We start from the raw sequence: 15,893 nt of genomic DNA, 5'->3' as shown, positions 1-15,893 counted from the left end.
AAGCCTAAGCTTTGGTAGCACCTTCCAGAACACTTGGGCCTGCCTTGGTACTGAAACATGGGCACTTCCTATCCTGTTCTGCATGTGGCTAGTCTTAGGTAGTACTGTTTTCTTTGAGGACTTAGTACTCAGTAAGTATCAAAAATATTTGCTCTCTCAAAAGCAGGAATGGCTCTCCTCTTCAGTTAGTATCTATATATCTGCTTTGTCCTTTAATTGATCAGTTTGTTATTAAATAAATACTCCACGGCTTTCTATGAGTTTGGTTCTGTGGTAACTCACTTAGACATGAGCATTGCTACCAAGCCCTTGGCTGTGTTAGTGATAGCCCGTCGATCTTGCCATTCTCCAGGGTTCAACCTCAGCAGTCATGTGATGCCTCTCCTGAGTAATTTACCCAATGCTCTGGTTTAATCCAAGAGCTTCCCTGGTTGTAATGATGAATGGTCCTGTGAGCTGTATACCTGGTTTATTCTTTAGAACTATCCCTTCTTTATCAGTTACCCATCCGGAGATGGACAATCATTCTAAAGGACACAGGCATTAGAAAAGCGCAATTTGAGCCGGGCGGTGGTGGCGCACGCCTTTAATCCCAGCACTCGGGAGGCAGAGCCAGGCGGATCTCGGTGAGTTCGAGGCCAGCCTGGGCTACCAAGTGAGCTCCAGGAAAGGCGCAAAGCTACACAGAGAAACCCTGTCTCGAAAAACCAAAAAAAAAAAAAAAAAAAAAAAAAAAAAAAAAAAAAAAAAGAAAAGCGCAATTAAGTCTCCTTGACTAGGCTAGGTATGATGTCACGTGGTAGTAATCCCAACACTTGGGAGCTTGAGGCAGGAACATTACTAGCAAGTTTAGTCTGGTCTCTTGAGTAATATTGTGTCTCAGAAAAATTATTCATTGTTTTGGTATATAAAAGCCAAACCTATTTTAAAGATACCTTTAACCACTGATGCCATTAAAACAAATGAATGAGAACGTAAATTTTTCAGATGTGATTAAATAGTAGGTAGAGATGCCCAAGCTCATGAATGTAAAAGGCCATATCCAAACATGCAGTGGCTCTAATGGGAAACAGCTTACATCAAAAAGTGGCTACAAGAAATCCACGTTCACACCACAGGTGCGTTGTTGATTTGGTCCATATGTGTAGTCTTAGCAAAGGCATCTGGAATTGGAAAGCCTCAAGCCATGTAGTGATTGTAGGAGTACAGAGACCATGGTGTGTGTGGGGGTGTCTCACTTCCCATGACCTCATCATACCTAATTACCTCCCATTTGTAAATACCACCCTGACATGAGGGCAGCTACCTGCCTCTGTGCCATGAAGCACCACAGCCCAGAGCCCCTTCTTCATCTTCTGGGAGCAAAGCCGTCAGAAAGCTGCTTCTGGTTCCTGTTGTATTGGTACACCACTTGGATAAGCGTATTTCTGCCTAAAATGTTAAATACACGTAACATTTTCTTTTCTTTTCTCTTCCTTTTATTTCTAAACTGTCATTAGGGTAATTTGGAGAGCACCATTCAATCCATGTCTGAGTATCAGATATTCTAAGCTGCAGTTTCCCTGGGGACCTTGACTCTGAGGAGAGTTCATACTAGTCCATTCAGTCACACAGTTAATAATATATCTCAATTTCTACTTATGGGGGCTGCCTGCCACCATGATCCTTACAATGTTTATGTGACGGAGGAAATAAAGTTAATCCCAGAAAGGATTAGTAAGCAATCTACATTAAGCTTTGTTCAGAAAGCATAGGAACGAATGGTACTCCCACTCAGAGACTTACCAAGAAGGATGCGTTGTCTTGGGCTCAAACTACACAGAGAAGGAGGCCTTGCTGAGTGCGGAGGTGCTCAGGACTGGGACCCTTAAGCAGGCAGCAGCCAGGTCACATGCATGTACAGAGGCCCAGGGGTTGCTGGGAGCTAAGGTGGTTGCTGGCATGGACATTCAGTCCATACTTAGGGAGGGAGAGAGTCAAGTCATATACAGACCCAAGACTGAGTAGAGAGAAGTGAGCAGCAGAAGGCTGGAGCTGTGAGCACCCATGTAGGACAGCACTCCCTAGAGGGACATGCACTCCTGTTATTGACAAGCAGGTTCAGGCTCTCTGGATGTTATGGTGTCAATTCTTAGTTTTCCTCTGCTCGCCATTATTTTGTCTGTGTTTGGCTAAGAACAGCATGTTACTTTGCACTTTTACTAATGAGAATTTTCCCAGGTCTGGGAAGAGGGCAAGGGTCTCCAGGGTCATCTGTGGAGGAGGAGGGTCTACCTCTGTGAGGTGCCTGGAGATGAACCCCAAGTTTTTACTGTGGTGGTCAGGCTGTACTGTGGCAGATGAGCACCCTGGAACTTTTTTTTTTTTTTTTTTTTTTTTTGGTTTTTCGAGACAGTGTTTCTCTATGTAGCTTTGTGCCTTTCCTGGAACTCACTTGGTAGCCCAGGCTGGCCTTGAACTCACAGAGATCTGCCTGCCTCTGCCTCCCAAACCCTGGAACTTTTGAACCCTTATCGGGTCAGCTTTTCCCCGCACATCAGTTGCAACCTTGGCTTTTGGATTTCTGCAGTGTTGACTTGGTTGCTATGGGGCCAAGCATGTTTCTGTGTGTGTTATCTTAGGTGCAGGGAGGGCAGCCTATTCTTAAGAGGTTTAACTTATAGGCAGAGAGGACGCTCCAGGGACTGAGGCTCCCATGATGTCCAAGCACTGTAGAGTACGTACTTTAACATGTTTGAGGAATCACCAAGCAAAGTCAGAACCAAAGCCAAGAACTACAGAAGCAGAATTAGAGTCTGTCTTTTACCTTACATTTGTGCTCTTGTAGTCCAGAAGACATAAATCCAGACACACACACACACACACACACACACACACACACACACACACACATCTGGAAATGCCAGTGTCCCCCAGTGTCTTAGTTACTCACTTCCTGTCTATCTGTGGACAGTACAGTAATGTAGGTGGAATAGTCAAGGCAGATGTTTGAATATTTCATTTCTTTGTGGATTTACTTCATTTCTTTGTGGATTTACTGTGAGTTCTGATTTCCACTCACTTAATGTATGCTATTTGATTTATAAGCTTGATGATAATGCTATAGTTCCAGCTTCTCAATTACAAGTCAATCTTCCTCACCCACCATGCTTAGGGGAGATCAGCCCTTCACATCTTTTGCATTGCAGATGCCTGTATTACGGGGCTGAGGTTGTCACGTACCCCAGCATTACCTTCTGGCTTTGAAATCAACCTCTGATCATTTCCTGTTCTATCTAGCAGTGATTTCCTGTATAGTTTCATAAATTGAGACTTACAGATGAGTTTAACTATGCATGTTTAATTTAAGATCTACCAAAATCATAAACGGTTTAAGAAAGAAAAAAAATGTACTTCAGAAATTAGTTCATTACTATTTAAAAAGAGACTTAGTCACAGAAGTTTAAAATAGTTATCTGAGGAAAAAATTCTTTGGAAGAGATTGCGGGGGTTTTATACTTTTTTAAAAAATCAATATACTTTAATTTGTTAGGCAGTTTTTTTTTGTTTATAACATGTTAAAAAGAAGGTCCAAAAAGTCTTTACACACCCTGACCTCCACTCTAATTTCTTTGATCTATAAATTCTTCATTATACCAGGTGTGGTGTTCCAGGCCTGTATTCCTAGGTCTGAGGTGCTGAGGCAGCAGGATTATGATGAGTTCAAGACCAAACTGGAATAAAGTGTTCTTTATCTATCTCAGGCAGCCAGAAAAAGAGGGAAAGCTCCGGGTGTGTTTGGAGTGTTGTTGTCCCAGTTTATAAGCTAACATTAACAGTGATGTGTGTGTGTGGTGTGTGTGTGTGTGTGTGTGTGTGTGTGTGTGTGTATGTGGTATATGTGTATGTGTGTGTGTGTATGCGTGTGTGTATGTGCGGTGTGTGGTGTGTGTATGTGGTATATGTGTGTGTGTGTGTGTGTGTGTGTGTGTGTATGTTGTATGTATGTATTTGCAAGAAGGGGAGAGAAAGAGATAACACTGTGATAAAAAGCAATTTGAGGAGGAGAAGTTTTATTCTTACAGCTCTCAGGTCACATGTTATCACAGAGGAAATGTTAGGGCAGGAACCTGGAAGCAGGAATCTGGAGGCAGGAGCTGATGCAGACGCCAAGGAGGAGTGCCTCCTCTTCATGGCTTGCTTAGCCTCCTTACTTAGAGCATCCAGAGACCCTGTACCCTGGGGTCACCTATGGTGAGCTGAGCTCTCCCATATCACCCATTAATCAAGAAAACACCCTATAGACTACAGACATTTTCTCAGTTAAAATTCCCAGTTCCCAGCTATATACAGGTTTGTGTCAAATTGACAAAAAACAAAAACAAAAACAAAACAAAACGAAACAAAAAACCAACCAGTGCATTTTCATTAGGTAAACAAACTTCCTTTGTTTTCCTTCAGGTTTGGAGAAATGTATACATGGCTATAGGATTGTATCATATGGACACCTCCTTAAGTGTCCTCTTCATCCCACAAGCTCTGGCACCACTAATCTTTTCACTGTCCCCATAGGTGCCCCTTTATCCCCCCTGGGGTATTAAGTTGTTATCAAGGTAAGTTTCCACTCTGTCACTGTAGTGGCTTACGACATTGTTTCTTTCTGTCACTGAATAAAAAATGATTATCCATTCATCCATTAAAAGCATCTTGGGCTGAGGAGATGCTCAAGTGTAAAAGAACCTGCTGTGTGAGCATGGAACTTCAGCACTCATGTAGAAAGGAGGAGTGTGGCAGTACAGGCGTGTAGCCCCAGGACTAGGGGAACGGGGACAGGCAGACCCCTGGATATTGCTGGCCAGCTACTGTGACAAAATTGATGAGCTCCAGGTTGAGTGTGAGGCCCTGTCTCAAGGAACACCAGTGGGCAATGGCCAAGAAAGATAATTGTAGACCTCTGGTTTCCACATGTGCATGTGTGCACAGATTGTTAATCATTTACACACACACACACACACACACACACACACACACACACTAAAAAGAAAGTTATTTTGATCATTTCCAGCCTTTACCAATTATGGACAAAGCTGCGGTAAGCATCATGTGTGGGTTTTTGTGTGCATATAAACTTCCAGGTTCTTCCTAGGTGAATGCATACATTGAGTCATCTAATGAAGGCATATTCAGTGTAGTCAAGAACTGCCTGGCATTTGGGAGTCCCCATGTATGGAAGGGATTCTTATGACACTTTGTCCTTTTGTGTTTTTGGTGCTGTCAGGGTGCAGGGTTACGTCCATTCTACTGGCATCTTCTTGTTTGGGTATGGAGTGTCTTAGAGACATAGAGTGCTGTATTCTCAACTCATTGGCCAGCTGTGACCTGGTGACGTGTCCAGTCTCACTCAGTTTTCTACCATTTTGTTCATTTATTCTTGAGTCTTTGTCATCTATGACTGAAAAGGAAATAGGAGAAGAAAGGACTTGACTGCTCCTCAGTGTGATGGAGGGGAACATTTATTGTAGATGAGAGGGAGACACAAGCAGAGGCAAGGGCAGGGACATCTGGGAGAGTCCAGAGTAGACATGAACCAGACTGAGCTGGGCCATGTGAGGAGAGGGGGATGGGGAGGGAGAGGAAGAGAGGGGAACCAGGTGTAGTAGCCAGGAGGCCAACGGTACAAAAAGGGGTGGATAATCAAAATGCCTGCATTATATAAGGAAGAGCCTCTGGGGAAGGAAAAGCCCAGCCCCTGGGCTGGAGTGTTCAGGGTAGAGGGAGGGGTAGCCATACCCTATAACAGGTTAAGGACTGATGGATGCTGGGAGAACCTGGAGGCCAGGTCCACTTTGGTATATTAATAGGCATCTCAGTCTTTTTTCCCAGTTTGAAACTTATCAACATATGATTCTTTTTTTGCACCCAGTCTGTGGCTTCTGTTTTTCTATGAACATTGCCTGTGGTAGAGGAGGAGTCACTCATTTTGATGGTGTCTCATTTTTCATATTTTCTTGTGTGGATCACGCTTTTTATTCTGTATGTAAAAGTCATTGCCAAACTCTAGGTTGTACGACTTTTCTCCAGTGCTGTTGTGTCTGATTTATGTGCCTAATTAAGGGCTCCTAAGAACTCATTAAGGAGTTACATAAGTTGTCTTTATTTTCTGCATCTGGATTATTTACACATACAAATTTGTATTGTCTCCCTGGAATCCGTCCCAGTTGGCTGTGCTCTATTCTCTTTATACCAGGCTGGGTTTGATGTGTGAGCATTTTGTTGGGCTTTTGTGAGAGTGAGTCTCTGTTTGACTTTGTTTGAGTGGTCCTGATGTCAGAACGAAGTGAGGCATTTCTGACTTCTGGTACCTGGAACACTGTAGCGCTAGCATCGTTGACCTTCCTTAAATGTACTGTATAATACACAGGCAGCCTATCTGGGCGAGATACTTTTTGATTTTGAGAAGTTATCTGTTCCATTTCTTTAACTTGATAAAGGCCTGCCTGTTTAGGTAATTTACTTTTATGTGGGTTTCATTAGAAGTATCTTTCTGCGTGTGGTGGCACATTCCTTTAATCCCAGCAGAGGAGGCAGAGGCAGAGGCAGAGGCAGAGGCAGAGGCAGAGGCAGAGGCAGAGGCAGAGGCAGAGGCAGAGGCATCTCTGTGAATTCTAAAACAGCCTTCAGAGGAATTTCCATTTCTTCCTGGTGTCATGGTTGTGGGCATTTAGTTATTCCTGTCATAATACTCCTTTATTATCCCGTTAATGCTCTCTATTTCAGTAGGCTGGTTCCTCTTTCATCTATAACAATAGCCCCTGTATTTTTCTCTTTTTTCACCTTATTTATCGCTAGGAGACCCTTATTTATTTTACCAATTTTGTGATCACCCAGCACCTGTACTTGCAGATCTTCACTGTTAAGTCTTAAGATTCTCCAGTCATTGTTCCTTGAGTAGGATGCTGGGATGAAAGTGTAGTGTTAAACAATATACATTGATAGGAAGTTTAGGGTGAGAAGAACCTGTGTCCCTCAAAAGCCTTTCAAAGCCACTTCTATAGACTCTAGAGTGGAGATGCCTTCAGCCACACCCATCCTGCCCCAGGACTGCAGACAGGCAGTTGGCACAGGGACTTGGCACCAGGGCTTGCTCATGGGTTTGGGCTGAAGCAGTGGTTAACATGGTCCCTGGCAATACAGGGATATTAACTATTTTTTTGGAGAAAAAAAACCAAACTCTTGCTTGTATTTATCACCACTTTGAAGGTAAGCACCTTCCATGCATAAAGAGAGTTCTCAAACATGAAATGGAGTGGCATGTGATTTATTATAAGTACCATTTACATGGAAGCTTCTCAGTGATCATTTTAAAATTGTAGAAGAGACCTAACTGTGACTTCATTTCTTACTAAGAAGGGAAATATTTTAAGCAGGCACAATGCTTTTGTGTTCATAAGTGTCAGTCACCATGGACCATTTCAGCTCAGTACCAGGCTCATCATTTCACAGAAGGAAGTGTGAGTGACCACCTCCAGCGAGGAGGCACGGGCCCCATCCTTTGGCATTCAGTCTGTGGCATCCTAAGATGCTTGGGATATACATACAGCACATAGATTACATTGATCAAGTTCCATTTGCTTAGAAGTTAATGTAATATTCCCATCAGCAGCTCCCAAACACGTGTCTTGACTCTGGTTTGAAAATGTGATGGAATGGTTCTATTTTCTTCCATAAATACGAGTCTGTAAGTGTAAATAATCCAGATGTAGGGAATAAAGACGATTTATGTAACTCCTTAATGAGTTCTTATGAGCCTTTAATTAAGCACATAAATCACCGAGAAGCCTTGAGCTCTAATCGCTTCTTGGATCTGCAGTTGATCCGTACAGCAAAGCGGAGCACGGAGCAGGAGCCTTCTACTTCTTGACTATGCCACTCACTCCCTCTGTTCACACCGGCTGAAAGTGGGGACTGTGTGCAGGGATCCTGGGAGAGGTAACCATCCCAAAGCCAGGTCTGGGATGTGAGCTGCCCATGAGCTAGGCACACAGGGACACTCTCTGTACCCTGTCCATGTCATTGTGACAATGGGGGCCTCAGGTGTGGCCAAGAAGAAAACCAGATCATGAATTCCAGGAGTTAACAGTTCACCTGCAGACACAGACACTGGGAGTGGGGGGGGAGATGTATCAGAGGCTGGAGAGCAGGTGTGAACAGCCAGTTCCTTCAGGGCAGAGAAGGAAGCATCTTTTGGAATGGAAGGGCCCAGCCTGACAGGAATGTATGTCAGCAATGGAGGCAGTCTGCATTTCCATAGCGGGAGAGCAAGAATGGCTTTCCCTTAGATGACCCAGGTTGAGAGAACTCAAGAGGTTGGTTCCTTCAGTATTGTATGTGCATACATGTCCTGCACATGCATACAGGTGCTCACAGCACACACACACACACCTCACACATGTTGATATGGGCACATCCGTTTAAAAGAATAAATTATTTCTACTATGCTGGTGGTTCTTAACCCCCTTAGGTGTTTGAGACCATCACGGGCAGAGATTTTGTCTCTACTGAATAACTATTGATAATGGCAGACGCTTTGCATACACATTAGTGTTCAGTCCAGGAAAACGCCTTAAACATCATAGAGCCCTCGATTCCTTCTTTAGATGAGAAACCTTGTAATTACTTGGGCCTAACCTTAACTCCATTTCTTTTCCATATGAGATAAAGTTTTATACGTAGTTCCCAAGTAAGTTGAGAAAACATAGCACATTGTTTTTAACAGCAGCTTATTATTGTTTAATTTAGCAATTTTATCAGACTTTATTATTATTATTATTGTTGTTGTTGTTGTTGTGTGAGTGTGTGTGTGTATATTGTTTATGTGTACATTCAGGCACACATATACAATGTGTATGGAGGGTCCAAAGACAACTTTTGGGAATTGGTTCTCTCCTTCCACCATGGATTCTGGGGATCCATCTCAGATCTTCAGGCTTGCATGGTAAGTGTTTTAGCCTCTGAGCCTTCTCACCTACCCCTCAGCCCAGGTTATGAGCACTGGGCAATTTCATTGTATTTTTGGCAATAAAAGTAGGAGTTGATTTTCACTTTCTGTATGCTGCATGAGGAAATTCAATTGATTTTATCTTCTTATTACATATGTAGGCAAGTCATATTGTCTATGGGTTTCTAGGTTTGTGAAATTTTGCCATAGAAATAAGCATTGAGTGTATTAAATTTGATAAATTTGTTTATATTTAAATTCATGCATCTAATTAAAATTACATATATTCATGCTCATAAAGTTGGCCCTGTTTCTTAATACGTTTTGAGACTAGAGACAAGTAAGATTAGAATTGTCCTGATCCACTCATTCTGACATGACACCATAGATAGTTCTCTTACTTCTGGAGGCTGGAAGTCTACCAATGGGCACAGCAGACCCCACAGGTGGTGAGGACTGTTTCCTAGACAGTAGTAATCATATCTTTCTGTTTGGTTATAATTTTCACCAACCTGCTTTTCTGGATTAAATGAGTCATGATATCAACACTTCTTTTACAAAGCCTCCTCCACTTTCCTTTGGCTGATGTTCAGAGCTCATTTGATTATTCCATGCATCTCTTATAATTAAATTTACATTTTCCTGAACCTAGTCTCCATAGTAGGATTCTCTGAAGGGAACAGAACTTATAGAACAAATATATATAGATACATATATAATGTATATTCTTATACAACACATATAATGTATATTATATGTATATGAGATTTGCTTGATTGACTTACAGGATGTGGTCTGGATAATCCAACAATGGATATATCATGACAGACAGGCTGGGAATCTTGTAATTGTTCCATCCATGAGTGTAGCTGGAGAGTTTCTCTCTGGGTCCCACCAACTCCCACAGTTCTATATCCCACTTATAAAATAATCACTCTCTTTTAAATGAAAATATTGGTTTTTCTCTGTCCCATACCAGAGGGCTCTTCTGATATGAGACACAAGAATCTTTCAACCTTTTCTTTAAGGAATATGCTTGGGTTTAGAGAAGGAGTGAGCCAATTCCATCTCCAAAGCCAGCTTGGTATGTCTCCTAAATATAGGATAGATAGGATATCTTCTTTAATTTTACCAAATACAAGTAGACTAGATATTATAAATAGACTAGATATTGTAACTGTAATTCTTGCTTGATAATTATTTTGTTATATGTAATTTTACTATGTTAAAGTTACAATCTTCCTTTTTGAAAAAACAGAAAAGGGGAAGTGCTGTGGGATGTCCTGTATACTGTGAATATATGTTGCTGTGATTGATTGATAAATAAAATGCTGATTGGCCAGTAGCCAGGCAGGAAGTATAGTGTAGGCGGGACAAGAGAGAGGAGAAGGTTGGATGGAAGAAGGCTGAGACAGAGAGACTCTGCTAGCCACCACGAGGAGAAGCATGATGTAAGATACTGGTAAGCCACGTGGCAAGGTATAGATTTATGGAAATGGGTTAATTTAAGATGTAAGAACAGATAGCAAAAAGCCTGCCATGGCCATACAGTTTATAAGTAATATAAATCTCTGTATGTTTACTTGGGGGATGTGAGTGGGAGAGATTTGTCCTGACTGCCTGCAGGCTGGGACACAGGAAAACTTCATGTGGTTGGATGTCTCTGAAGTTCCAGGCTGGTGCTTGAGTCTAGACAATTCCTGGAGAGTTGTTGGTTTACAGTCTATGTTGGAATCTGGAAGAAGTTGGATTTAATACCAATTTTAGCAGCAGAGTAGATGAACTTGCCAGTGAGAGTGAGGAATACAGGCAATTAGCAAAAGCCTCCTTCTTCCATGTCTCTTTATGTGGGCTGCCACGGGAAGGTATGGACCAGATTTAGGGTGGCTCCTCCTGCTTCAATCCGATTAAGAAAACCCCTCACAGGGGTGCCCAACAGCTTGGGTTTTAGTTGATTCTGATGTAGTCAGGTGGACAACTAAGTTCAGCCATTGGTCTCCTAGTACATAGATATTCGCCCTTTTGGTTTTCCTTGGAATATCATGCAACTCTACAGTTCTCATTCTCTGGGAATCCTTTGGTTATATCAGAAGCATCTGGGAGCATATTAACCTACACAAAGTGTCAGTCTGTGAGGGGTCCCTTGTAGTGTGCTGCTTCCATTTTGTCCAGGGGGAGCTCAAAAGCCGGCTTTGTGTTCTTAAGACCCTGCTTCCTCTAGCTACATAAGAACCAGAGTAGAGGCAATTATTAAACTGCGCACCCCTTGGAAACAGTTAAAGGCAAAACATCTTCGCACGTAGGAAAACTTTTAGGAATATATTTTATCTCATTATGGGAGAGCAAGGATGCTGTAAGTTCAGTTTAGGAAAGGTTGTACTGAGTGGGGGAGCTCTGCCGTGTGAACCATCACCTTCTAGTCCCCAGGTCTGGACATGGGCCTGTCACTGAACCTTTGCAGATGGACCCACTGCTTCCACTCCTTCGACACAGTTCTGGGTCTCGGTGTCTGATCATCCAATAGGCACCCCTCTTCCCACCAAAGCTGCTGTGCTACTCAGCTGAGACTTTTGTCACAACCATTTGCACTGACCCAGATATTGGCTGAATGCTTATTGTGTCTTCTTACCCGAACTATGCTAGACTCACAGGAGCTGTTCAGGAGACCACCACTAAGGCAGAGCCCACTGTGAAATGCTCCTAACTGAGAGAGCTGCAGAATTGCTCACTGCCAGGAGGTCTGTCCCTACCCACAAAGTCCTCGATCACTTTCACCAATACTGTCTCCTTCTAGCTATCAGCCAACAGCACAAAAACTCTATCAACTGGCCTGTGATGTGTGTGTGTGTGTGTGTGTGTGTGTGTGCGTGTGTGTGTGTGTGCGTGTGCGTGTGCGTGTGCGTGTGCGTGTGTGTGTGTGTCAGAGGCAGAGTGCATGGTTTTACTGCACTGCAGTTAGGATAGAAATGAAGCCACTTCTGCAACTGTAGGAGAAATGGGTCCTGTGCTCTCATCCAGTATCTGTTCCGAAACTCTGCTGGAGAAGCTGGGGTACAGAGAGTGCGGCAGGAGATAGATACTGACCACTATCCTGTCGTCAGCTTGATAGGGTGCTGTCAGTGAGACCCTGTCTTCTGAGGGGATTCTTAGGCTTCTTACATATCCCTACATGGAGCTAAATGCCCCTCTTAAATCTTAAGGGAATACTCATAAAATAGTAAGTGATAATGGATATCTAGGATGTGGAGGACAAGGAGTCCTCTTACACTGTTGGTGGGAATATAAATCACTGTGGCCATTATGGAAAGCAGTATGAAGCTTCCACAGCAAATTAAAAATAGAGCTACCATGTGACACAATTTCCTAACTTCTGGGAATATACCCAATGGAAATGAAGTCAATTTGCTGAAGAGATGTCTGCACTCCATGTTCTTGCAGCATTATTCACAGAAACCAAGACACGGGGTTAACCAGTGTTCATCAGTAGATGGATGAAGAAGAAATATACCGTGTCTCCAGGTATACCTTGGTGATCTGGCTTTGTGTAGCAGGGCCAATGTGAAAGGATTGATTCCCCAGAATAGAATAAAAATTATTGTATATACATAATAGGTTATAATATGGTTTATTCTTAAAATAAAGGGGAATCTTGGCATTTGACAATGTGCTAAAACTCAGAGGACAGATTCTCTATGACCTCACTTATGTGTGTGTGATGAGATTAGCCCTACAGGTCCTCGTCAGATTAACTTCAACTTTCAGGAAGCCGCCACTCAGCTGTTCTGTGTGCCAGGCTGCAGTAAAGCAAGCCTGCCTTCCCACATCTAGAGAATGCTTCCTGAGACCAACAGGATCACTCCTAAGAGCACAAATACAGTTCATGTCAAACTTTCTCCTGTGAATTATGTTGTGTGAGTTTTTTTTTTTACCTCTACTGCTTTAGCCCCAGGTGACACCTTGAACCCAGTTTGTATCAGTTCTTCTGTACATTTAGAGTCAGATGAAATGAGACCTTGATTAGCAGAGGGATTGGCAACCTCAGGATAAATGGTTTTCTTTGGTCTCTCCTACTGCGAAAGTACCCCAATAAATATAATTCATTCATCAGGATGAACTTGGAAGCATCATTGTTTGGGCTGTTGCTTTTGTTTCTGTTTGGAGCCTGATATTAATTTTCCATTTTCCCCCTGATGTCATACAACAATATAGACTCAAAATATTGATTTCATACAGATAGAATGCAGAATGATGTTGCCAGAGGCTGGGACAGGCATGGAGAGTGGGTAGATTTTTATCAAAGGGCACAGACTTCCTGCTATAAGTTTTGATAACCAATGTAGAGCACAGTTCTTGGAAGGCAGCTATGCTCACCACTATACCACCAATGCCGCACCAGAACACAGTTCTTATAGCTAGCAGTGTGATGATCTACACATGAAGTTGCTAAGAGAATAGACTTTATAGGTTCTCACTGTACACTCAACAAAGCTAACCATGTGGGGTGACTGGTAATAATTTTAGAATGTATACATTTGCTAGTCAACTTTTGCCTCTGTGGACAAATGTCTAAGAGAAATATTTTTTTTTTTGAGACAAGGTTTCTGTGTAGTTTTGGTGCCTGTCCTGGATCTTGCTCTGTAGACCAGGCTGGCTTCAAACTCACAGAGATCTGCCTGGCTCTGTTGGGATTAAAGGTATGTGCCACTATCACCCAGCTGAGAGAAGTATTTTAAGGAGGGGGAAGATTTATTTTGGCTTGCAGGTTTAAAAGTTTCATCCTGAGGTTGGTTGGTTTGATTGCTTTGTGTTTGTGGTAATGTAGGACATTATTGCATCTGGAGATTGACAGCAGAAGTCACCCACTCCCACGGCAGCCAAGAAGCGAGGAGGGGGTAGATTATCTGGTGATCTACTTTGTACAACTAAGCCCCATGTTCTATGCCTCTACCACTTCCCAGTAATGCTGTCAAGTTATTATAGATTTAGTTTAGGGAAGCTACCACACCACAGTCTTTGCAACTCATATCCTAAAAGCTGTTCTACAGGGCAACCAAGCCTTGAACACACAAGTCCAACCATAACAGCATCCATGTATCAAAGCCTCATGGTGAACATTGCTTGTACTTTCATGTTACCATGGCCTCATGGTTATTTGAAGGTGTGTTTGAGTGCCCAACATGTTAAATCCATTGTAAAGCATTTAGTAGGTAGTTGTAGCTATTTTAAATACATCTCTCTTTAATTATATACTTTTCTTTTATCCTGGAGGCACTTCATATTCCCAGGTTAGGATTGACCAAGGCCATCTCTCATGTCTTGATGTCCCCATCCACCACTAACATTTCTTCTCTGCTCTTCCTTCATATTTGCCAGGAGGCTTTAAAGACTTCCTTGTACATGGAATTCAGCATTATTTTGATAAGGCTACTGTCATGGTATCTGTGTGTTGGAAGCTTAATCCTAAAGACAATGACGTTGAGTTGCAGTGCCACTATAAGCCTCTTCCTGCTGAATGGACCGAAGCTGTTCCATGTCATCACACAAGTGGGCTCCATATGGAAGGATGCACCTTTCTCTTTCCCCCTGGAGATGATGCAGTGAGAAGGCCCTTGCCAGCGATGGCTTCTCAATCTTGGACTTCCAGACTCCAAGACTGGAGGAAACACATTTCTATTGTTCATAAATTACTCATTCTCAGTTATCATTTTCAGTAACACAAAAGCAAAAGCCCCTCTGGCTAGCAATCCTGAGAAGTTTGATCCTTTCAGCTAATATCCATAGGCCTCACAAGAACAAACTAATGTCTCCATGCCAGGAAAGAACAGGATTGGTGAGGACATTTCTTCAGAGTGTCTCCTTCAGGGTCCCCCAGGCATCTAGTTTGATGCTAAAATGGGAGTTGGAGTCATTGTCTTGTTTTGTTTGGATAGAAGAGTTTGCTCCCAGCAAGTCTCAGGGACTCGTGCTTCCTGGAGCAGTTGGTGATCCTTCTGTATCCCTTTAATTTGTGTTCTGTAAGTTGCTACCCTAGGTTTAGGACTCAGTTCAGGGTCTCCAGCCTTTAGTGTTTTCTGAGCACTGTAAACTCTTGTGCTCCATTAGCCTCTTCCCCAAGGCTATGACTGTGTCCTTGTTCTCTGATGGTGTGAGTGGCCTTCTCTCTTCCCATTGGTGCAGGTCACCATCTCAGAGGGGTCAGTGGAGTTCAATATTCCTGACATTCAACCCTCAGTCTTGAAGATGAAGACAGGAACCATATGTGTTACAATTCCACCTCTATCTTAGGACCTTGTAGGCTCTGCAGCACAAATGCTCTTCTGGTGTAGGTATGAGGCAAGACCAATAAATTATTCTCCTGTGCTTGAGACCACGAGCTGCCTCCCTGGCCTGAGGAGCTCACTTGAGTTCACTGGAGTTCAACATTGATCATCTCCTGGCTGGTGCAGGACAGCGTATTGACTTGTGTCCCTTTACTAGCATCATTCATATATATCAACATCTATTTCCTTATCTGTCTCATTATCCAGATAATCTAGATGATAAGTTAGTATGTGACTATGTAGGCACATTTATTTACCTCTATGTGTACTCCTTTACTCCTATTTATCATCTGTGATTGCCTTAAATATTTCTCTCAAATTTAGAAGCTGACATTTTTTTGTGCCCTTCTTCTTCCTTTACATTATTTTTCTACTCTGAGTTGCCCTTTTACACAGAGAAAACTTTTTCAAAAGTAATGTTTTCTAATTTGCATTTATTTATTATTTATTACCTTATGGTAGGAATATACACCTTCCCTACCTCACACAATTAAATGTCTTCCTTCTTTCATGGTGATGTCTATAACTCAAGGGTGTGAACTGGTCAAAGGAAGCCATGCTTTGAGCCAGTACAGGCTTTCTTAGAATTTTAATTG

The sequence above is a fragment of the Peromyscus maniculatus genome, chromosome 17, assembly GCF_049852395.1.
Source record: "Peromyscus maniculatus bairdii isolate BWxNUB_F1_BW_parent chromosome 17, HU_Pman_BW_mat_3.1, whole genome shotgun sequence".
Taxonomy (NCBI): Eukaryota; Metazoa; Chordata; class Mammalia; order Rodentia; family Cricetidae; genus Peromyscus; species Peromyscus maniculatus.
This window is presented reverse-complemented; position numbering follows the sequence as displayed.